Source organism: Leopardus geoffroyi, chromosome C2, assembly GCF_018350155.1.
Source record: "Leopardus geoffroyi isolate Oge1 chromosome C2, O.geoffroyi_Oge1_pat1.0, whole genome shotgun sequence".
NCBI classification, from domain to species: domain Eukaryota; kingdom Metazoa; phylum Chordata; class Mammalia; order Carnivora; family Felidae; genus Leopardus; species Leopardus geoffroyi.
Genome location: NC_059333.1, coordinates 110259125 through 110282456, shown reverse-complemented (window position 1 = coordinate 110282456; position 23332 = coordinate 110259125). Strand labels below are relative to the sequence as shown.

At 35.9% G+C, this 23332-nt stretch overlaps 1 long non-coding RNA gene across 4 annotated transcripts in view; it reads left to right on the top strand.

Annotated features, from left to right (window-relative positions):
* Positions 1-23332, top strand: part of LOC123611366 — a 416378-nt gene that overhangs the window by 119481 nt on the left and 273565 nt on the right. For all 4 annotated transcript variants that reach the window (XR_006718621.1, XR_006718620.1, XR_006718619.1 and 1 more), the window contains one exon: positions 4288-4453. This is a non-coding gene — a long non-coding RNA (uncharacterized LOC123611366). The remainder of the gene's footprint in view (positions 1-4287; positions 4454-23332) is intronic.

Here is a 23332-nt window from a genome sequence, read left to right as displayed (position 1 = left end):
ATACAATAATACTGTAAGTCCCTATGTTATAGAATTGATTTTAGGATTAAATAAGATAATGTAAGCAGAGTGCTTAGCCTGGTACCTGGTATGCTGTAACTGAAGACACAGACTGTCTTTTACTGTAATACTGTTATTATCACAACTTGCATCTACTGTTGATTTTAGCACTACCAATGTTTGTCATTATCCCTCTGTTTTCCTGCCATGTGTGATGACTTTCAAACAGTCTATTATTATGTACTAGATTATGTACTAAATATAGATCACTGTGGTAAAATCAGCTTTAATGTTAAACAAGATAACATTGTATCCTATAATTTCAAAAGATTATGTTTCTGTAAGTTTTAGAAATATTTCTCATCATGTGTGGCAGCTGAACTTACAATTGTGGTCCTCTAAAATCCATGAGACAAAGAAAGAGTTTCTCATCCCATTAAAAGATAACAGAATTATTTCTTAAATTTGTTCCCTGAAATATATCATTGTTAAATGAAAAAGAGAGCTGCACATTTCTAGAAAAGCTAGGAAAAAAAAATTTCTTATTATTTATACTGTTGATATTAGAAGGCCAGGGAACAAAAGAATCCTTGGAAAACTATAGTCTTTCCTATAATACAGGCCTCTAGGAATTGAAGAGAAACTTGCCATTGCACAGATCTTAATACTAATATCAATAGAGTATAATAGTTTGTATTTGTATTTGTAGTTGTAAATTTTTTTTTAACTTTAATGATCTCTCTGATCAAATATATTCTTGTCCTGGTAGCCCTAGATTTAGAAATTATGCATGGATTTATTTTGAAAATCAATGCATATAAGGAATATGTAAGGTCAAAATGTAGCAGAAATTTGTGTAGGTTTTGTCTCTTTTAAAAAAGTCTTATTAAATCTTTCAGCATCCAGTAAATAATATTTAAGTGTCTATTGTTTAAATTAGAAGGAAAATGAAAATTTTAAAGGCAGTTTAAAAGAGCATTATCACCCCTCAAATCTAGATGACCAAAAATAAAACTTTTAAATGAAAAACTATAGTCAAAAACTTACAGGTGAATTATTTGTCTTTATCTTTTACAAATAACTGAAACCTAAAGGTAATTTTGTTCCTCTTTCTGTCCTCTCCATGACATTGGTGTTACTTGACTTGAGAATATTCATTTTCTTTGGAATCACAGTAGCAACAAACTGGGTCAGGAAGAAATGATTGCCAAGGCCCATCTACTGAAACCTGTCTTTGGCAAGCTCTTAGACCTCTCTTAAGCCTAGTTTCTCACCTGCAAAATAGGCCAAATAACACCAACTGTACATCCTTTACAGTATTACTGTGAGGATAACAAAAATCAAATCAATGTAGGTGAAACAGAAGTGAAAGCCACAGGTTACAATATCGGTGTTAAGGATTATCGTGGATCATGAACTATTCAAACTGTTGTTGGCCCCCAGATCTTTGCAAGGCTGGCTTCTCATCCTTTAGGTTTTAACTTAAATGTCATCTCTTCAGAGAGATGACCAGTTAATCTAAAGTAGAAATTCACAACTTCTACAAGTCGCTCTTTGTCTACTTCCCTTTTCATACCACTCTTGTCTCTTTGCCTACTTGTTGTGTGTGTGTGTGTGTGTGTGTGTGTGTGTGTGTGTGTGTGTTTTGCCTCCCTGTTCTGTAGTGTGATTTCCACGTGGCTGGGACTGCTGTGTTCTATGTTCATTGCTGACCCGCAAATGTGTGGAACAGTGTACAATGAGGGAATGTGCTATTTACAGTCACTCCTGTCTAGATACATCTGTTCAAATGGATTTAGGTCTTAGAGCTGAGTCAAACGAACATTTTCATATAACTTTCTGTGTAGTTGGCAATAAATGGTTTCAGAAAGCAACACATGCATCCTCCCAACCTAATGAGAAACTATCCCAAAGAGAATTGTTTTCTCTGTGGAGTCACTTTCACCTCAGAAAAGGTCACTTTATTCAAAATGCTGAACAGAATTCATCTATCTCCAGACAGAAGAGATCTATTTTTTGATTCTCCCTTTTAGAACAGCTTAGACCCCTCTTCTGGTATCACTCTCTTCAGGGCCAGCCAGGAATTATGATTGTAAAGCTGCTAGGTCAATCTGGTATTCCCAAATGGCACAAATACACTGTGCATGTTGGTTAACAAGCTAGGCAGTTTATTTCTATTAAATAAAGAACCCAGAGGTTTATGTTACTGGGGAAATAAAATGCCCACGCCTTACAAAAATAACAAACAAACCCCAAAGTCTTTACAATTCCTTGTAAACTCTTAAACCATCTAGCCTCTTGTTAGTGTCTCTGGATTTTTGCCTACCGCGCCTCTCCTCACTCCTTTAGCTCCAGCCAGGCTGGCCTCCTTGCTGTTGCTACAAGCCTCTACAAGCTCCCTTCCCCCAAGTATCACCAAGCCTTGCCTCAAATAGCCTTCAGGTATTTGCTCAAATGTCACCTTAGAGATGCCTTCCTGCTTACCTTTTTTTAAAATCACAAAAACTGCTCTACACACCCTATCACCTTCCCTGCTGCTTCATTTTTTCCCATAGCCCTTATCCGATATATCTGCTTTATTTATTTGCTTATTTTCTGTTTCTTCTTACCATAATCTAGTCCTATGAAAGCAGAACTTTTTGCAAATTCACTGCTATGTACTGTCCAGCACATGGCAAGCAATTAATAAATATTTACTGAATTAATGAATGAAGAATTTAATATGCAAAAGAGTAGTATCAGTTGAATAATTAAAGCTCAAACAATTCATTAAATTGATTATGTACAGTTCTCCAACACTTGAAGCTGAGTGTTAATTAGATTGCTGCAAGGAACAGAAACTGTCAGGTTACTCCAGGACGCAGGATTTTATTTTAAAGGATTTAGGGAGAGTGAGTAAGAAAGTAAGGAAATGGAATGTCATTCAGACTGTGATTCAGGATACAGCACTGACCTAGTGCTGTGGTTCTTGAACTTTATAACACATCAGAATCATCTGGGGTGCTTATTGAAAACACAGTCTGCTGGCCCCCATCCCACCCCATTTTAGATTGAGTAAATCTGCACGGGCCCTGAGAATTTGCACTCCTAACCATTTCCCAAGTGTTTCTGATGTTGCTAGAGCAGGTCTGCACTTTAAGTACCCTAACCTAGTAATATTAAAGCCACTATGTTGACCTTAGGGCAGTCTAGGACTAGTGACTTGTTCCTTCAACTTTGCCTCCGTATTCCTGTTTCATTTTATTCTGACACCAATCCTTATTTTTATCTCAAGTCCTTGGCTTACACAAGAGAATCTAGTGCCTCAAGACTTCTGCTTTTGCTTTTTGTTTTCCTCTGCATTTGTACCTGTCAACTATGTCTCTTTCCTTTAAAGTCCCCCTGAGATATTTCAGTCACTCCTCAGTAGAGAGTAACCCTGTAGGGCACAGCTCTTGAAATACATACCCTTTGGTCACACAATGATCCTGGACTAGCAAAATCATATGAAATAAGGCATAATCACCTATATGTAACACATCTCATCTATCTGTTCGGAAAGGGTCTGTGAGAATCAAGACATTTGAGGGTTTTCAGAATAGGGCTCTCTATATGACAGGCCATTTGCCTGCAGTACCTACTTCAAAGTGATTAAGGATATTTTGAAACAGTATTGAAGAGAATGCCTTTATTTCACTGCCAAGTAATCCATAAATTAGCCTAGTAATACTGCGCAAATTTTTGTTTTTCTGGACCTTAGTTTCCCCCGTGATAAAGGGAAGGAAATCAAGTTCCTTTCCATATACAGTGTGCTGATTTGATTAATCTAATTTGCTAGTGTATATACATAGATGCATGGCTAGGTCATCCTTAATCTCCAGGGTGCTATGATCCAATCTATTTTGGTTGAACTTTATATTCTCTTGCCTTCTTCTCCTCCCCCCCTCCCTCCCCCCTCCCTCTCCTCTTTCTCCTTTTTCCTCTTCTTCTTCCCCTTCCCTTCCTTTTCCTTCTTCTTCTTTAAAGAATAGATACAGAACTAGCTTGTTTGCCAAGTGGTTCTGCCACCTACCATCCATGTGACCTTGGGCAGACGTCTTTGTCTGAGCTTCAATTTCCTCATCCATAAAACTTGGACTATAATAGCTTCCTTACAGTGTTGTAAGATTAAATGAGTTATTATGTGTAAAATTACTCATAATAGTTGGGGATGAAATGTAGCTGGCACGTAGAAAAGACTATGTAAATGCTCTTAAACTTATTTTCATATATAGTAGTCCCACTTATCTGCGGTTTTGCTTTCCACAGTTTCAGTTATCTGTGATCAACCACAGTCTGGAAACAGATGATCCTCCTTCTGACAAATGGTCAGCAGGTCAGTAGCAGCCTAATGCTACATCACGCTGCCTGCATCATTCGCCCCACTTCATCTCGTTTCATGGGCATTTTGTCATCTCACATCATCACAAGAAGGGTGAGTACAATACAATGAGATATTCGGAGAGAGAGAGAGAGGGAGAAAGAGAGCATATTCACATAATGTTTATTATACCATGTTGTTATTTCTGTTCTATTTTATCATTAGTTATTATTCATCTCCCACTATGCCTAATTCATAAGTTAAACCTTATCATAGGCATGTGTGCATAGGAAAAAAACATAGTATATAGGGTCGGTACTATCTGCAATTTCAGGTATCCACTGGGGTTCTTGGAACATATTCTCTACAGATAAGGGGGGACTACGGTATTTTCATCTGTATTTAATATTTTGTCCTTTTCAATACACATGATTATACTGTGCATTGGATTTTTACTTAGAATTTCACTTAAAATATTAAGTTATCAGAAAGTCCTATAGTAAAATTCTATTGTAGTGAGGAAATTTCAAAGTGTTTTAGAAATACCTATATCCTTTTAAAAGATATTTCTGGAAGCAAGGAGGCATGTGACACTCTGTAAAAGACAAAACTACAAGAACATGAAACATATCAATAATCCTTGGCAAAGGCTAGGGAGGAGGGGAGAATATTGACCACAAAGTGGCACAAGAGTACTTTTGGGAGTGACGGCCATAGTCTCTATCCTGGACACATGGCTGAATATGTTTGTCAAAACTCATATACAAAAGAAGGAATTAATTCTATTGTATCTATATTGTAGCTCAATAAACCTGACACTTATTTTGAAAACTGCTTCTTTTGATCTGGGAGAGTCTGTAGAACATGCAGCTGTGTATAATTCTGATCCTGAAAAGTGACTTCCTAAACTTGATTCATTTTTATTTCGAGTGCTGGAAATATAACATAAAATATCAGTAGAAGCACTGCCATAGCTGCCACCATCTTTGTAGCACCTGCTATTTGCATGTTGGGTTAGACAGTCTGTGGCACTTTCTTATCAAACAGCTCTAACCTTCCTTGCACCACTGCCTTAAATGCCATCTCTCCTCCACCTCTATCTGCTCCTACTCATTTCTCCTTGGGTGCTTAGGCTTCCCCTCACCCAGGAAATGGGAACAAAATGCCTATTTGATATTTTTTTATGTTATTTTGAGTGATACAATTTTATAAGGGTTATTTTCCAAATTGTTGCTGCTGGTGTTCTGAAAAAAGTTATTGTATGTGTATCTTCTGTTCATTAACGTAGATAAATTTTATATTTTGTAAATATTTTTTTTATCATTTAAAAATCATATTAAGGAAGCTTCTAGTTTGCTATTTTAAATTATGAAAATGTTAAATCTTATGCAACTTTATTTCTGCATCTGCTGAAATCACATTTTTTTAATCTTCATTTTGTTAATGTGGTGAATTATGCTAATTTTTAAGTGTTAAAACAACTTTGATTATTATCATCTTTATTATATTTTATTTATTTTATATTTTTTGAATATGATTAACTAACATCTTGTTTAGGGTTTTGGGGTTTATGTACATGGGTGGTATTGAGCTTAATTTTCTTTCCTTGTGGTTTCCTTGTCAGATTTTGATATGAAAATTATGGTAGCTTCACAGAACAAGTTAAATAATTTTCACTTCCCCCTTTATATTCTAGGGGTTTTTGTAAGTTTGAGGACAACTGTTTCTTAAATGCTTGGAAAAGTTCACTAGGGAAGCCATCTTGGCCTGCAGTTTTCTTTAAGAAGTTTTTCATTGTGGTTTTAATTTTATAATAATCATAGGACTATTCACATTTTTCTATCTTCTTAGTTCATATTGGTATATGTTCTTTATTAGAATTATGTCCATACCACTTAAATTTTCAATATTTTATTGGTATGAAGTTGCTTATTACATGCTCATATATATTTTCAATGTCTGTAGGATCTGTAGTGATGTTCTTTGGTTGATATGTGTTGTCTCTTGTTTTTTTTTTTATTATTCTTCCAAGAATTTTATCAACATACTAGTCTTTTCAAAGAATCAGCCTGTGGCTTTGTTAATTCCCACTAATGTGTTTGTTTATTTCATTAGTTTCTGCTCTTATCATTCTTCCATGAATGCTCTTATCATTTTCTTTGAGTTTATTTTGCTTTTCTTTTTCTTCCTGAGATACATGCTTGGCTCAATTTTCAACCCTTGCTTTCTGATTTATGTATTTAATTTTAAAGGCTATAAATATCCTTTAACACTTCTTCATATATATCACAAAAATTTGGATACTTGATCATTTGTTATTTTGTTATAATTTGGATTAAAAACTTTCCTAATTTTTACTTTAATTCATTATTTGACACATAGGTTATTTATATTCCTTAATTTCCAAATATAGAGATATTTGCTAGTTGTCTTTCTATTATTGATTTCTATGGTTTAGCTTCAATAAGATCAGATTTTAATCCCTTGAAATTTGCTTTTACACCCAGTATATGTTCAACTTTTGTGTGAGTGTGGTAGTTGGCTTTATCTGGGATTTAAAATCTGATATCCATTGACTTCCAAGAAGCCCACAGATAAGAATTCAGGAAGTTTGTGAACTTGAATGGGCAAAAAACTACATCTTTATTTTTATCGATCTCTAAGCGAAATTTAATGTTTTCTTCAATAGTGAATCAATAAATCAGAATTGGCTACCAACATAGATATTTTAAAATCACATAGCAACTATTGGAAATATCGTAAATGTTGTTTCTCGTTACTATATTAAAATGTGTTAGTTACTAGAATACCTGCTAGATCATTGTATAATGCATTGATAAAGAAACACATGGAGGCAGCTGGGTGGCTCAGTCAGTTTAGCGTTGGACTATAGCTCAGTCATAGTCTCATGGTTGATGAGTTCGAGCCCTGCTTCTGACTCTGCACTGATAATGTGGTGCCTGCTTCAGATCCTCTGTCTCCTTCTCTCTCTCTGCCCCTCTCCTGTGCTCTCTCTCTCTTTGAAAAATAAATAAACATTAAAAAAGGAAACACATGTGTTACTGTACTATAAGTTTTTAAACATTTTGATAGCTGATTTTTAATATAATTGGTTTCCTTTGTATTCCTAACCATTGTTTTATGCATTTGAGAACATTACTCTGAAAAGAATCCATAGGTTTCACCAGACTTCTAAAGGGTCTCATGGTACACACACACACACACACACACACACACACACACACAAAGTTAAGAATGCTATTGCAACAGAAGGGAAGGCAGAGTATATGGATACAGAAGCAGGGAGTTGAGCAGAGTTGGTACTGGAGTTTTTTTTGCTGTTGCTTCTAATTTTCTGAGTGCTACAGATGTCAAGGTCATCAGGAGAGAGTGGGAAAGGAGGGAGGAGATAATGGAAATTTGAGTATAGGAAAGAAGGTGTGAATTAGTTTTCCACAAGAAGAAGAAAGTTAATTTCTTAGGAGAATGCAGGGCAGTGCTGAATGCCCACTCGTATTTTCGAATTTAAAGGGAGAGAATTACGTGTCTTTCTCCTGCTCTGTTCAACTGCATGGAGCAGGAGAAAGACTCCCTCCCAGCACTGCAAAGTGAGTAAAGAGTCGAACTAAACAGAATTAGGATTTTTTCAAAAGAGAAAGGTTAAGGGAGAGATGAACAAAGAAATTAATGATCTACATAAAAGTGATACCAGAGATGAATTCCCAATACCCAGCTGGGTAAAGAGGGAAGTGAGAACACAAAGGAGTTATGGTCAGTGGTAAGATCAGTAGATAGGAGGTTTCCATGAGGTGGATGAATCTGTAGAGTAAGGAACACTGCAGTAAATAAACTGGAGAGAGAAGAGATAGATTAGAGAGAGAGAATGAAAAGAATGTTCTTAAATACACTAATAGAAATTATGGTTTAAGGGAGTGAGAAGCAAGTGAATATTTTAAGGAGGTTTATAAGCTTACAACTGTAATTTTGACATTGAAATCAATCCCTCTTTTCTTGACTCTCCCTTTCTGAAGTTTCCATGCCTAACCCTCAAGGCACACTGGCATTATCTTCTCTGCCTCTGATTTTTTTTTTTTTTCCTGAAGAGAGGAAGTTGGCTTCCCTCTCAGTATTCCTTAGACTCATGCTGTTATGGAGTAGCAATCTTGCAAATTAGTAAAACAGTGGCTGAGATATATCCTTTGCCTTTACTGTGTACTCTGTACCATTAGGTACTTTTCGTGTGTCTCTCACACATAATCCTATAACAATATAGTTGAATGAGCTGAAGCTTGAAGAAGGAAATTAACAAGATTAATGTAACACAGGTATACCTGATGGAACTGGAATTTAAAAAAGTATCTGACTGTAAACCCTTGATTTTCTAATGCTGTTACCTTGTTCAGGACTCTTATTTCACCACCATTTGTAGGATAGACTTATACCCAAGCCTAACTATGGCCACTGCTGATGGTTCCCTGGAGAAGTTTATTCATGTTCTTAAATAATACTGAAACATGAATCTTAATTTTGCCATAGTTTTTTAAATTAGTGACCCTTAATTTTCCTTTCCTTTCCTTTTCTTTCTTGTCTATCTTCCTTGAGCCAGCAATCTGTTTTGAGACTATGTAAATAAAATGTTCCCCCAAGTCCCTCTACTTAAAAGTATTCAAAATTTATGTGTCTTCCCTTTTGCCTTTTACATTACATTATTCTCAGTGTTATAATTTCTGTAAATTGTGATTCAGATTGTTCCTACACAATGTCAGAATGGCCAATTTGTTATGTAATCCATGGAGGGAAAATCAAATTATTTGTTTAATACTACGTATATCTAGCATGTTGTAGAGTGACCAGATTTTTAAACTGTCATTGGGATGATTTTGTGCTGCCTAGATTTAACTCATGTGTTATGATGATAAAACAGTTTAATATAAGACTTCTGGTGCAGCTGAACATATTCATTCATTCATTCATTCATTCATTCATTCATTCATTCATGTAACCCCCCTCCACTAATTCCAATGTATTGAAAGGATATGGTATGAGAAGTAGTGCTGTTTCTAAAGTTACTCTTAGCTATGGGAAGTCCTTAGGAATCGTTAAGAGATTTTAAAAATAAAAATTGTTGGGAACCCACCCCTATATATTTTAATTCAGCAGTTCTAGGGCTGAGGTACATTACCTTTGTGATGATAGGAAAAGACACCCCTCTGTGAATGCTGCCACTTGGCACCCCTCCCCCTAGGGTGTGGGGCTTGGCAAGTAGAGTATGGGATGGATTTTAGCTTTACCTCTTTGATCAAATGTTTGTGCAGCACCCCAAAAAGCAGCACTGGATCTTGGGATCTTTAAAATGCTCTCTCTCTGTCATTGTTAGCAGTACCATTGTACTAAATGCTCTCCTAAGTGAATATTGGCTACAAGCTTCTGACCCTCTGACCACTGTATACATTTGTATTGGGAAAGTAGGACTTCTGAGTTATTTTTTACATTGGATATGTTCTAATGCTGTACAGAATTGACTCTCTTCCATCACCTGTGTTTATATGATACCAAGTATTAAAACAAAGTAAATATATTATCTATGTATGCCATTTGTGTGTTTCTAAGTTCCAGAATTACCTAAAGTTTTCATGGTTGAGTACAATTAATAACTTTAATTATAATGCTAATAATTACAAATTTAGTAAATTTATTGCCTATTCAGAATTGACCACTATTTACTGAGTTCTCCTGGGATGATATTCTGTGGTCACAAATATAGAGATACAAAAAAATGGTCTTGCCTGGCAAAATTAGCACTCAGGACGAGAAAATCTTGTGATTACAAACTTAAACTTTAAAATATCTTTTTAGTTTTGGAATTTGCCAAGCTATTTCTAGGAGGGATGGTATAAATTTGTCAAATCTAGGAAACAAATAATGCCATAAAGAGCAAAATAGAATTGCTCAGGAGACACTATCTAGGGCACAGGATAAAAATGGCTTTGAATTCTCAAGGAAAAAAAAATCAAGGATAATTACTTTTTAGAGACTTTGGCTATTCTGAAGTTACTCTGTCCATGACAAAAGTAATGATTTTGAAAAGTAAATGCAACAGCTCAAAATAGCTCTCCTTTAAAAAAGATTTAAATGTAACTGTCATCTTCAGGAAGTAGAGATGGATTTTGCACTTTTAAAAATGAAATCAGAGTTCTTAAGAGAAAGAACAAAGTAGAGAAGAAAAGTGTAGAAAATAGTTTAATACCATGATGAAAGTTCCCAGGATGATCTCAGGTCATAACTAAAAATGAATCTATACCTGAAATCGATTTTAAGGTTTTAATATCAAACTAAATAATCATAAGTACACATCATTTTTCCTGCAAGCTCCATATTGGTTATCATTTTTCTACTTTGTAAAATCTTGATGTGCATTTTTTCTGTTGATAAATGGAAGATTGCTCCTATTTTACTCCCTATTCTCCAACTAAAAAAAACATTAAAAAAATGTCTAGTATCATGGGCATTGTATTTATACAATGTTACCTACTATTCCTTTACTTACTTATTTATATTTTTAAAGAGATTAAAATCTTAAAATAAATTAATGTTGTTTTTCTGTGAAAATTTTCATGTAAAAATAATATTAATATTTATTTTTCAAATGATAGAATTCTCCCCAGATTAATGTGAGATTACAAAGAATAAGGTGGGTTTCTGAAGTCATAGTTGTGTTTTCTTATGGAGGCTGGCAAATGAACAAGTGTGTATTTCAAGATGATTTAAAATTCAAGACCAAATATGCTATTTGAAAAGCAGCCATTATTATTTCAGTGAATATTATTGACTATTTACTATACACCAGACTGTAGGAACATCAACATGAAGCAGGATATTACCAATGGGGAAAGTTCTTGCTCATTAAAGTGATTCTCAAATGTCAGATAATGAATTATCTCAAAAATAGAATCACAGAGGTCTCTGTGAGTCATATGAATCATGGTTTTGTTATAAAAGTTATTTAAGTATTTAAAATAACAAAATATGGTATTTTCTCCTATATCAGTAACCCGTTATACTGGATTTTTACAAAACCATTTTATTTCAAAGTAAAACACGGATACAGAAACTCTTCACAAACAGATGGATAGTTTATTGATGTATTTGAGGCAAGCACCATGTAATCAAGACATAGAACTTTGTCAGCTTCCCCAGAATCCCTCCATGAAAGTTAACATAACTTTCCTGTTAAAAGTCCTGAGTCTTTCTTTCAGTATTTACAACATAAGTGGGAGTTGGTGTGTGTGTGTGTGTGTGTGTGTGTGTGTGTGTGTGTGTGTGGAGAGTGGAACATGTAGTGAAAAAACTGCAAATTAAAAAAAATACTTTAAAAACATTTATTCCAGGGATGCCGGGGTGGCTCAGTTCGTTAAGAGTCTGACTTTGACTCAGGTCATGGTTTTGCAGTTCGTGAGTTCAAGTCAGTCTCTGTGCTGACAGCTCAGAGCCTGGAACCTGCTTCGGATTCTGTGTCTCCCTCTTTCTCTGTCCCTCCCCAGCTTGTGCTCTATCTCTCAAAAATAAATAAATGTTAAAAAAAAATTTATGCCAATTCCTAAAGTAATCACTGTCTTCTTTTCTTTAAAGTTTTCTTACCCAAGTGTGAATTCCTACAAAGTATAGTTTAGTCTTGCCTCTTTAAAAATTTTGTTTGAAATATTTTTAAAGTCTCTTTGAAATGGTAGTTTTTTTTTAATTTTATGTACCCCCCCCTCCCCAGCTCCCACTTACATTGTTTGTGGTGAAAGACTCAGGACACTTGACTAGTAAATTTCCCACTGTCTAGATTTGGTTAAATGCATTTTCATGGTCAACATCATCATGTACCTCTGTCCTTGTAAATCGGTAACTGGTACCTGGAGTTTATTTTATTTTTTTATTTTTTATTTTTAAAACTTTTTATATTTATTTATTTTTTATTGGGGGGGAGGGGCAGAGAGGAAGGAAGACATAGAATCCGAAGCAGGCTCCAGGCTCTGAGCTGTCAGCACAGAGCCCCATGCGGGGCTGGAACCCACGAACCATGAGATCATGACCTGAGCTGAAGTTCGCCACTTAACTGACTGAGCCACCCAGACGCCCCTGGTACCTGGAGTTTAATCCATTGATTGAACTCAGATTGTATCCCTTTGGCAAGACTCTAGGGCCTGGTGTATTCCTTCATCAGAAGGCATGTAATGTCTGCTTGTATCTTTTTTGTGATGTTAGAAGATGCTCAGTGATCAAGTGGGGTCCTGAATCCTTTTGTCATGACCTTTGCAGTTTTTGATAGCTTCTTCACTGTATGATTGGATAAGCTTTCTAGGTTCATCATTCACATTTTTGTGTGAAATTTGTTTTTGAAAGGGGCTTTGCTCAAATAGCTTTTTTCCTTTCACAGTACTCTCTTATCTCTTGTTTTAGCATCGTGTTCCAAAACATGGCAACTTACTTTCTGAGAAGATAGCAACTTACTTTCTGAGATTCCCTGGCTCTCTTCCCCTTCCCTACTTTTATCTAGACCTTCTATTTCCTTCATCTCTGTAACATACCCTGCTTGATTTTGATTCTACTTCCAGCAATTTCTCCTCAGTGTGGGCTCTAGCCAAAAAAAAAAAAAAAAAAAAAAAAAAGGTCATGGCAAGTTGGTTTCAAGAGTACACAGGCTCTAAGGGCTAAACTTCTCAATCCTTTTAGCTCCCCTCATGCAATCCTCTTATTCATCCAATACTGAATTGGGCAGAACTTCTGATTTTAACTCCTGTTTCCTAATCAGCTTGATGTACTTTCCAGTGATTAGCTGTTGGCTCTTTTGGGTTTTTATTTATTCTTAGATCCATCAGATTCCCTACTTCTTTCCTCTGCTTTCTCTTGCTCAAGTGCTAATGCCATCAAGTCTTGGGGCTATAGTTTGTCTTCATCTGCTTTGTATTTTGAGGTTCATGAGGGTAATCTGTCACCTCATGTTTTCCATGGCTTAGTTACTGTGGTTTTTCTGTCTGTTTTTATGTTGGGATTCAAGGCTTGTTGCTGTCCCTATCTTTCCAGACTCCTCTTACACTAGATTTTGGTATTGATAATTTGTAGTAGGTACCAAATTTTAATAAACATGTATGGAAGAAGATTGAGAAGATTGTCTTCATTACTTAATAGGAGTAGTACTTTTAAAACTTCAGAAAATTGGATTATACTTTATTTGTATCAGCAGAGCAGCTGTTGATAGTGGATACTGGTCTCAGAAACCTCTAGGAAGCTAAGATAGTAATACAGGGAAATTGTGGTAGAAAATAAAATAACACATTAAAACTGACATGGTAAATAATCGACCAATAGTCAGAAAATAGACTCCATGATATTTTTGTCAGGCAAAAATCATAAGAATATGATGATTTTATTATCTGATGAAGACCTACTTCTGAATGTTTACTCATTTTGAAACAACTAGCTATTTTTAATGTCGTTGTGGAACACTTTTAAGGGAAAGGTAGAAAAACTATTTCAAGGTTCTTTTTAAAAATAAGATCCCTGTAAAGACACCAAGCTCTGGGGGACTGAAATAGCCTTGCTGGATGAGTGGATTGAATAGCTTGGAAGGCAATATCATCTCTTTCAGGTCATCAGAACATCATTAAGTAATCACTGATAATACTGCAAAAGATATTATCCCTGTGGTTCTTAAGAGCTAATGCAGCTTCCAGGGAATAGAGGCAGAGTGCAACAAGCAATGGTGTTAGAAACCTTAAGATTGTGCTCCAATCCTGGTGTTGCCATTTATCATCTGTGTGATCATGGGCAAGCCATGTAATTTCTTTAAACCTGGAATTTTTCCCCTGTAAAATGTATATTGTATTGTGATCTGTGGCACAGTAAAAGACCTTGAGGTAATTTGAAACAATTATAAATGTTATTAGGAAAATCCCAATTTCCAGGGAGTGCGTTATGCACATAAAAACTGCATCTCTTCCTCAGTTTTCAGTCTTTGGGAAGTGGCACAGCACCTGTTCAGTTGTCCAGGCCGGAAGTTGTGATTGTTTCTTGTCCTTTCTTACTGGCATCTAAACAATCACCAGGGCCTACACGGTCTTCTTAAATATCTCTCAAATCTATTTATTTCTCACTATACTTATCATCACTATTATAATTCAGGCTACCACTGCCTTTGTCTGAATTATTGTTAGAGAATCCTTAGGACTTTTCCTGTCTTACAGGTCTTACATTTTCTTTTTTTTATTTTTATTTTTTATTATTTATTTATTTTTTTTAATATATGAAATTTATTGTCAAATTGGTTTCCATACAACACCCAGTGCTCATCCCAAAAGGTGCCCTCCTCAATACCCATCACCCACCCTCCCCTCCCTCCCACCCCCCATCAACCCCCAGTTTGTTCTCAGTTTTTAACAGTCTCTTATGTTTTGGCTCTCTCCCACTCTAACCTCTTTTTTTTTTTTTTTTCCTTCCCTTCCCCCATGGGTTTCTGTTAAGTTTCTTAGGATCCACATAAGAGTGAAACCATATGGTATCTGTCTTTCTCTGTATGGCTTATTTCACTTAGCATCACACTCTCCAGTTCCATCCACGTTGCTACAAAAGGCCTTACATTTTCTAAGAAGAGTCTCCATGGTACAGCCAGAGCAATTGTTCCAAAGTATACAAAACTATGATACTTTCTTCTTTGAGCCTTCTTAATTAATTATTACTATATTTAGATAAATTTCCAACTCTTTCACATGACTTCTAAGGCCTTTGCCTTTCCAGCCCCATTTGTCACCAGTTTATAGTCCTTGCTTATTACTGTGCAGTTCACCAGAACTAGCCAGGGTCTCCCAAGGGTGCTCTACTTTCCTTCGCCTCCACAGCAGTGTTTTTGCCTGGAGTATACTTTTAGCTTCTCCATGTCTCCCAACACCAACTGCTAGCTTCCCTGAATCCCAAAGACTGGGTTGACTGTGCCTCCTATATTCCTACAGTACCCTAATTTGTACTTATTTTTCATTATTTTTGCCTATTCAGTTAACTGCTTTCCACATGTGAACTCAGCTCCAGGAGAAAAAAGACTATGAAATTTTTACTTTTATATCTCTTGTGCCTCTCAACAATATTTGTTGGATGAATGGTTTAACATGCTGTTCCCAAAAAACTCATGCTCTATAGTCATAATGGTGAGCTATCCAGGCTGTTTTGGTTAGGAGACTATTCTGAGTCAAACCACAAAAAAGAGCTTCAACTTTGAAGGATAGGAACACTCACATTCTTCCCATTGTTATGTAGAGGTTCAAATTATGTTTTAATGTTTTAAGAAAATATTTGATAGTTGTAATAACCATCTCCCCCCAAATTTGTTTTATTACCTTTCTAGATATTAAGCAGAATCTTTATGCATTAATATATATGCCTGATAGCTCTCTGTGGTATTGTTGTCTTTCCTTCAGATGCATAATGACTGAAGCTCTTGAAAATACATAGCTGTCCATCAGTCATTCTCTTAAGTCCTATTCTTACTAAAAACTGTCAATCATAATTATATTGGTTTAAGTGGAATACCAAAAATAAATCAGATGTTTACTGGCAAAAACTGGCAAAAAAATACCAAAAAAAAAAATCAGATGTTTATAGATGAAAAAACTCCAAAAAGCCAAAAGTAAAAAAAATAAAACTCAAGACGCTAGAGGGGGAGGAAATGAGAAACCATTCATTCAAAACTTCTATGCTGGCTCTTTTGAAAACACCACCACCACCACCAACAACAACAACAACTTACTCATAAGGAAATTTTTACTGACTATAGCAGGGTTATGTTGTTCTGGGCCTCTCCCTCCATTTTCCACATCCCTGAATTCCCCCTTTCAGGATGATAGGAAAATGTCTGATCAGGAGGAAGCTCATCTGGTGTGCTTAAGTGTTTTTCCACCTATTTCACGATGGTATTTCTTCCCACTATTGGAATATCTGAGAACATAGAAAATAAAAAGTTTATTACCTTTTATATTTCCAAAGAGGGCTCTAAAAACCACTCTGAAAGTGTAATGTAACTTGTCAGTACTGCATTCTTTGAAGAAACTTAATACACAACTCATCTAAGTAGGTGGACCCTCCAGTTCATCCTAACATGTCTGAGATTATACAGGTATATTGTTTCAGTAGAGCTATTAAGTGGACATCAGTTTGACAAAAGAATCAATATCATCATATTCAAGGCAATAGCAATATATTGATACTAATGTTGTTGGAATGCCCATGGGCTGTGAACAGTTTAAAAATTTTTTTTTAATGTTTATTTTTGAGAGAGGGAGAGAGACAGGAAGAGAATGGGGAAGGAGCCCCCGCTCCATTTCTACTAATGTGGGATGGTGGAGGTTAGGTAATGGGAATAATGTGGGGGGAGGGACAGAGAGAGAGGGAGACACAGAATCCAAAGCAGGCTCCAGGCTCTGAGCTGTCCGAACAGGGGCTCTGAACAGTTTTAAAGTTTAAAGGTCGAGTAAGGGTCCAGGAGGTTTACAGTTGTAAAGAGAACTGATTTGGGAGTTAGGAGTCTTGGATATTGAGTTAAGCTGCCACTACCTCTGACTCCTTCAAAAACTCATGAGTATATGGTTCAGTTTCCTGTCTGACTAAAATGTTACTCCATATGTAGAAGGAGGTGAAGTCAAATATATCTATTTATATTGAAAAGTTAAAGTGCTTAATTGGTGCAGTTGAAGCACTGCTAGAATATAGGAGACTTGGACTCCTGTTAAGTTACTGGGTAACACCCTTAGTAAGCCTCTAGTCAACCACCCAAAGGCCTTCTCTCTTGCTATGGAGTCCACTTTGCCATTTCTGTGTCTCCCGAGGAAGGATTACAATGTCAGTATAATAACACCACCACCCCTTCCCAAAGTAGCCTTCAACAAATTCCTGACTGGAGTTGGTGTATACATACCCCAGCTCCCTTCCCCCTCAGGGAAAATTCTCAGGCATGTGTTTGACTCTGACTCCAAATTTCCCTAGAAGGATTAACCTCTTGTTACCATTCCTTACTTTTCTTTCTTCCCTTCTCCCTTACCAATACTTCTTGCACTTCTCAAATAAATGACTTCTGCGTATGTGTTCTTATCTCAAGGTTTTCCTTCTAGGAGAACTCAAATTAAGAAAATAAAAATTTACCCTCTATTTCTAGTTAATATTATTAGTGATGCTCTTGGACTCCTCTTCCTTTGCTTTAGGAAGAGAATGGGGAAGGAGCCCCGCTCCATTTCTACTAACGTGGGGGTGGTGGAGGTTAGGTAATGGGAATAATCTTTTTCTCCTTAAAAAGTCTTGTGCTGAGGGTAGAGTCTTGGTCAGTGTTAGGACATAGCCTTTGAAATAGACACTTCTAAGTAGTTCTTGCAGTGAGGTGGATGACATCACCTTTGGTAGTTCTCTGAGCTCAGAGTATAACAGGAATATCCCACTGAGTCTGCTGTATCAGGTCTCTGGGTTACATCCTCTCTGGCTACAAGTCAAGAGGTTCTCAGAGAAATTCACAGAGATGTAGGAAGAACTTGTTAAGATTAGGACAATGATCTTGGGACAAGGGTGAGCAAGAACAGCTGGGGAAAGGACGCACAGGCAAGTGCATGGGCAGCATGCACACTACCTGGCCTGAAGGAGGTGTAGAACAGATTGTGCCAGCTGAGCAGAGAATTAGCTGCTAGCAAACCCATGAGGGAGGAGACTATTGGGGCCTAGTTCTTAAATGGTAAGCACTTCACCGGCCACTGACAAAGTAGGGAGATGTGGGAGTAGGAAGAGGGCTCTAGGTAGACAAAACTGAATATGCAAAGCACAGAGGCTTACGATGACTCATGTATTTACTCTGGGAAAAGTGTTTTCATGGTCCTTGTTTAATGCCACTACTGTTATCACTTATGACATTTGTGTATTTTAACTTTTGTTAAAAAGTTATTTGTTTTTATTTTTGAGAGAGAGAGAGAATGAGAATGAGTGGGACAGGGGCAGAGAGAGCAGGGGTAAAGGGTCTGAAGGAGGCTTCTTGAACTCATGTACCTTGAGGTCATGACTTGAGCCAATGTCGGATGCTTAACCAACTGAGCCACCCACGTGCCCCATGTGTTTTAACTTCTAATTAATAAGGTGAAAAATGGTTTTAGATAGCAATAGTGATAGGAGTTATATTTCTTAAAAATTTCTATTTCTTAAAAATTTGAGAAACAAAACATCCTCATCACTAAAAATTTTTTTTAAACTTTAAAAATGATTGAATTCAGAATCTGCCACCTAATGGCTGGCTTTTCTGACCTTTAACAAGCCTTGTGATGTCAGTGTTTGTTATCTTCATCATAACATCTCTTTCTCCTGCAAGCCATTCATGTTTTGGATGTCAAGGCAGGGTAGCTGCCTGGCTATGTTAGGATGGCTTTCATTCTGTTCTCAATGAAGAGGAATTGTCATCTTTGAAATGACTCATCACCTTCTACAGTCTTCCTTCTGACACAAACCTTAAATTTCTTTTTTTTAATGCCTATTTATTTGTTGTTGAGAGAGAGAGAGAGACAGGGCATGAACAGGGTAGGGACAGAGAGAGACAGAGAGAGAGAGACAGAGAGAGAGAGAGAGAATCTGAAGCAGGCTCTGATCTGTCAGCATAGAACCCGATGTGGGGCTCAAACCCATGAACCATGAGACCATGACCTGAGCAGAAGTTGGACACTTAATCAACTAATCCACCCGGGCACCCCCAAACCTTAAATTTCATAAGCATTTTGAATCGGATATATTAAAAACAATAGATTATATTTTTAGTTATTTTTGCTTTTTTTCCCAGAAAGACACCAGGAGTCACATTTCCCAGTCAGCTGGCACTCTGGGTATTTGTTCTTAAGGACACATTAGTAAATATTCCAGCTCTATGGAACCCTGTTGTTGAAGCAAATGTCCATGTTGCAAGACCCCAAAAGGAATTATCACTCCAGGGTTGAAAATCATTCTGTGAGAGAGTTAATGCCCTCTTTCTGCCTGGCTTCCTAAATTTGGATTATATTGATTATATTTTAATTCCTACTTTATATAGTTCCATCTCTACTCTGAGCTGGAAATAAATATCCAATGGATATAAAATTATTAAATTATACCATATCACTCAATTGTACAATGGGAACATTTGTGAAAATTTCTAATAGAAAACTTACATTCTAGTTACTATGTTAGGTAAAACCTTTCTTCAGAGTTGTACAATTGTCAATTAATTATTTATAAATCAACCAAAAAATACCTAAAATAGAAAGACAAAAATATGCTTGATATATAACAGTAGAATCATCATGGAGAGTTAAAAATACCTACTTATGTGAGGCAAGAAATGGGGTAGAAGAAAGATAATCCCACTCCCCCACCCACAGGCCTTATAAAACTATTTGACTCTAAATTATATATATGTCTTACTTTATGGAAATTAAGAAGCGGGCTATAAAGAGATTTGGAAGTCCAGAAGAAAACATTTTTAGAGTATATATTTGTGTTCTTTTAAATTAAAATTATGTAAGAATTTAGCTGTATTTAATTTGAAGAGAATTGGTTGATGAGTGATAACTTAATAATTGCCATAAGTCTCTTTCAAAGATTAAGGTAAGAAAGTAAGAACATGTATATTTTGTTCTCTTTATTGTTTTGGTTTTATTCTTTAATTTTTTTTTATTATTTAGGTATAGTTGATATACAATGTTATATTAGTTTCAGATGCACAACATAGTGATTGGGCAATTCTACACAATGCTCACCACAACTGTACTTACCATCTGTCACCATACAATGTTATTGTAATATTATTGACTATATTCCTTATGCTGCACTTTTCATCTCCATCACTTATTTATTTTATAACTGGAAAATTTGTACCTCATAATTCCCTCACCTATTTTGCCCATGGTCCCACCCTGTCCTTCTGACAACCACCAGTTTGTTCTCTGTATTTATGAGTCTCTTTTGTTTTTTGTTTGGTTTTCTTTGCTTTTTTAGATTCCTTGTATAAGTGAAATCATGTGGTATTTATCTTTCTATGACTGACCTATTTCACTTAGCATAAACCCCTCTAGGTCCATCAGTGTTGTCACAAATGGCAAGATCTCATTCTTTTTTATGGCTTAATAATATTCCACTGTATGTTTCAAAGGAAGTGAAAACACTACCCCAAGAAGATATCTGCACCCCACTTTGTAACAGCATTATTTATAGTAACCGAGACATGGAAAACAACCTGTTTGTTGATGGATGAATGGTTAAAGAAGTTGTGATACACACACACACACACACACACACACACACACACATACACAATGGAATGTTATTCAGCTGTAAAAAATAAGGATCTCCTACCATTTGTTACAACGTGGATAGACCTTGAAGGCACTATGCTAAGTGAAATAAGTCTAATGGAGAAAGACAAGTACTGTATGATTAAAAAAAATACACACAGAAAACAACAGCAACAACAACAACAAAACCTCCTAGAAAAAGAGATCACACTTGTGGTTACGTGGAAGGTAGGGAGAGGGAAAATTGTGGTCAAAAGGTACAAACTTCCAGGTATAAGATAAATAAGTACTAGGGATGTAATGTACAATATGATGTCTAAAGGTAATGATGCTGTATGATATATAGGAAAGTTGTTAAGACAAGTAAATCCTCTGAGTTCTCATCACAAGGAGAATTTTTTTTCTTTATTTCTCTTTCTTTTTATTTTATCTATATAACAAGATGGATGTTAGCTGAACCTATTGTGGTAATCATTTGACAATATATGTAAATCGAACCATTATGCAGTAACACCTTAAATTTATAGAGTAGTCTATGTCAACTATTTCTTTTTTTTAATTTTTTTAACATTTATTCATCTTTGAGAGACAGAGAGAGAGAGAGAGAGAGCATGAGTGGGGGAGGAGCAGAGAGAGAGGGAGACACAGAATCTGAAGCAGGCTCCAGGCTCTGAGCTGTCAGCACAGAGCCTAATGCGGGACCTGAACTCACTGGCTGTGAGATCATGACCTGAGCTGCAGTCAGAAATCAGATGCTTAACCAACTGAGCCACCCAGGTGCCCCTATGTCAACTATTTCTTAGCAAAACTGGGGGAAAAAAGTTAAGTACACATCAGAATGGCTTGATCATTGATAAAGTAATGCAATCTTGGATTTAGGAACAATAGTACATTTAGATGAAAGGAACTAATTTTGATTTTTTGACCTAATCCCATATTACCTAAGAGTATTCCTATGAACCCTTTACAGGTAATACAGGTTTGACAGTTTGTCTAGAAATTTAGATTTGGGAACCATTCACAGGACTTCTTTTATGGTGTATCTGGCTGAGTCCAAGGAAGATGCGTATTTTTCAGATTTGTACAAAAGTGGTTTATATTCACAATCTGTGCATCTACAGAGCTATGTCTGCCCAGAAAGTCTGCCTTTTTTGCATTCATAGGAGCACTCTATGAGGTGGTAGCATATCTGATCCATAAAATCAATTTAAACTGGAAATTGGATGAACTCTTAAGAAATGCATGTAGAGGAAAAGAACTAGAAAGTCAATAGAAGTGAGTGGGAGGAAGATAAGGAACAAAATAATGTGATAGAAACATAATGTTATAAGAATGAAGAAATTAAAGCAAACACAAGACAAAGTTATGAAGGAGGAAGGTGTCAGTGGTACCAAGTGCAACAAAAATGTTCAGCAGGGGTTAGGATTGGAAAATCATTATTGAATTACTAATGTTAGAGAATTTAGGGAAAGTTGATAATATAATCCAGATTCATTTAATTTATACATCTATTGATTTACTCATTTACGTATTTAAAATATTTATCCAAATCCCTTTTATGTTCTGGGCATGTGCTGACATGGGAAGTTTGTTTAGTGAGTACCTGATGAAGATGGGGATATTCAAGAGAAAAACATGATGGGAGCCAGACAGGCCTCTTTTATGAAGATTTATTCAAGAAAAGAAAAATCTAGTTACCTTTAAAATAGAAGTTCAGATATAAAGAAACTCATTGATAATAATACAATAATAGGGGGGGACTTTAACACCCCACTTATAGCAATGGACAGATCATCTAAGCATAAGATAAACAAGGGCACAATGGCTTTGAATGACACTTAGACCAGATAGACTTAACAGATATATATATATTCAGAGCATTTCATCCTAAAGCAGCAGAATATACATTCTTTTGAGTGACCATGGAACATTCTCTAGGAAATATCACATACTGGGTCACAATTCAGACTTCTACCAGTACAAAAAGATTGAGATCATACCGTGCATATTTTCCAACCACAACGCTCTGAAACTTGAAGTCAACCACAAGAAAAAAATTTGAAAGATCACCAATACATGGAGGTTAAAGAACATCTTGTTGAAGAATGAATGGGTTAACAAGGAATTTAAAGAAAAACTAAAAACCTACAGGGAAGCTAATGAAAATGAAAACAAAGAAGTCCAAAACCTTTGGGATGCAACAAAGACAGTCATAAGAGGGAAGTATATAGCAATTCAGGCCTTTCTCCAGAAGGAAGAAAAGTCTTAAATACACAACCTAACCTTACACATAGAAGAGCTAGAAAAAGAGCAGCAGATAAAGCCCTAAACCAGCAGAAAAAGGGAAATAATAAAGGTTAGCACAGAAATAAATTATATAGAAATAAGAAAAACAGTAGAACAGATAAATGAAACTAGGAACTGGTTTTTTGAAAGAATTAGCAAAATTGATAAACCACTAGCCAGACTTATCAAAATAAATAAATAAATAAATAAATAAATAAATAAATAAAATCACAAATGAAAGAGGAGAGATCACAATCAACACTGCAGAAATAACAATTATAAGAGAATATTATGAGCAATAATATGCCAACACATTGGGCAACATGGAAGAAAAGGATAAATTCCTAGAAGCATATAGACTACCAAAACTGAAAAGGAAGAAATAGAA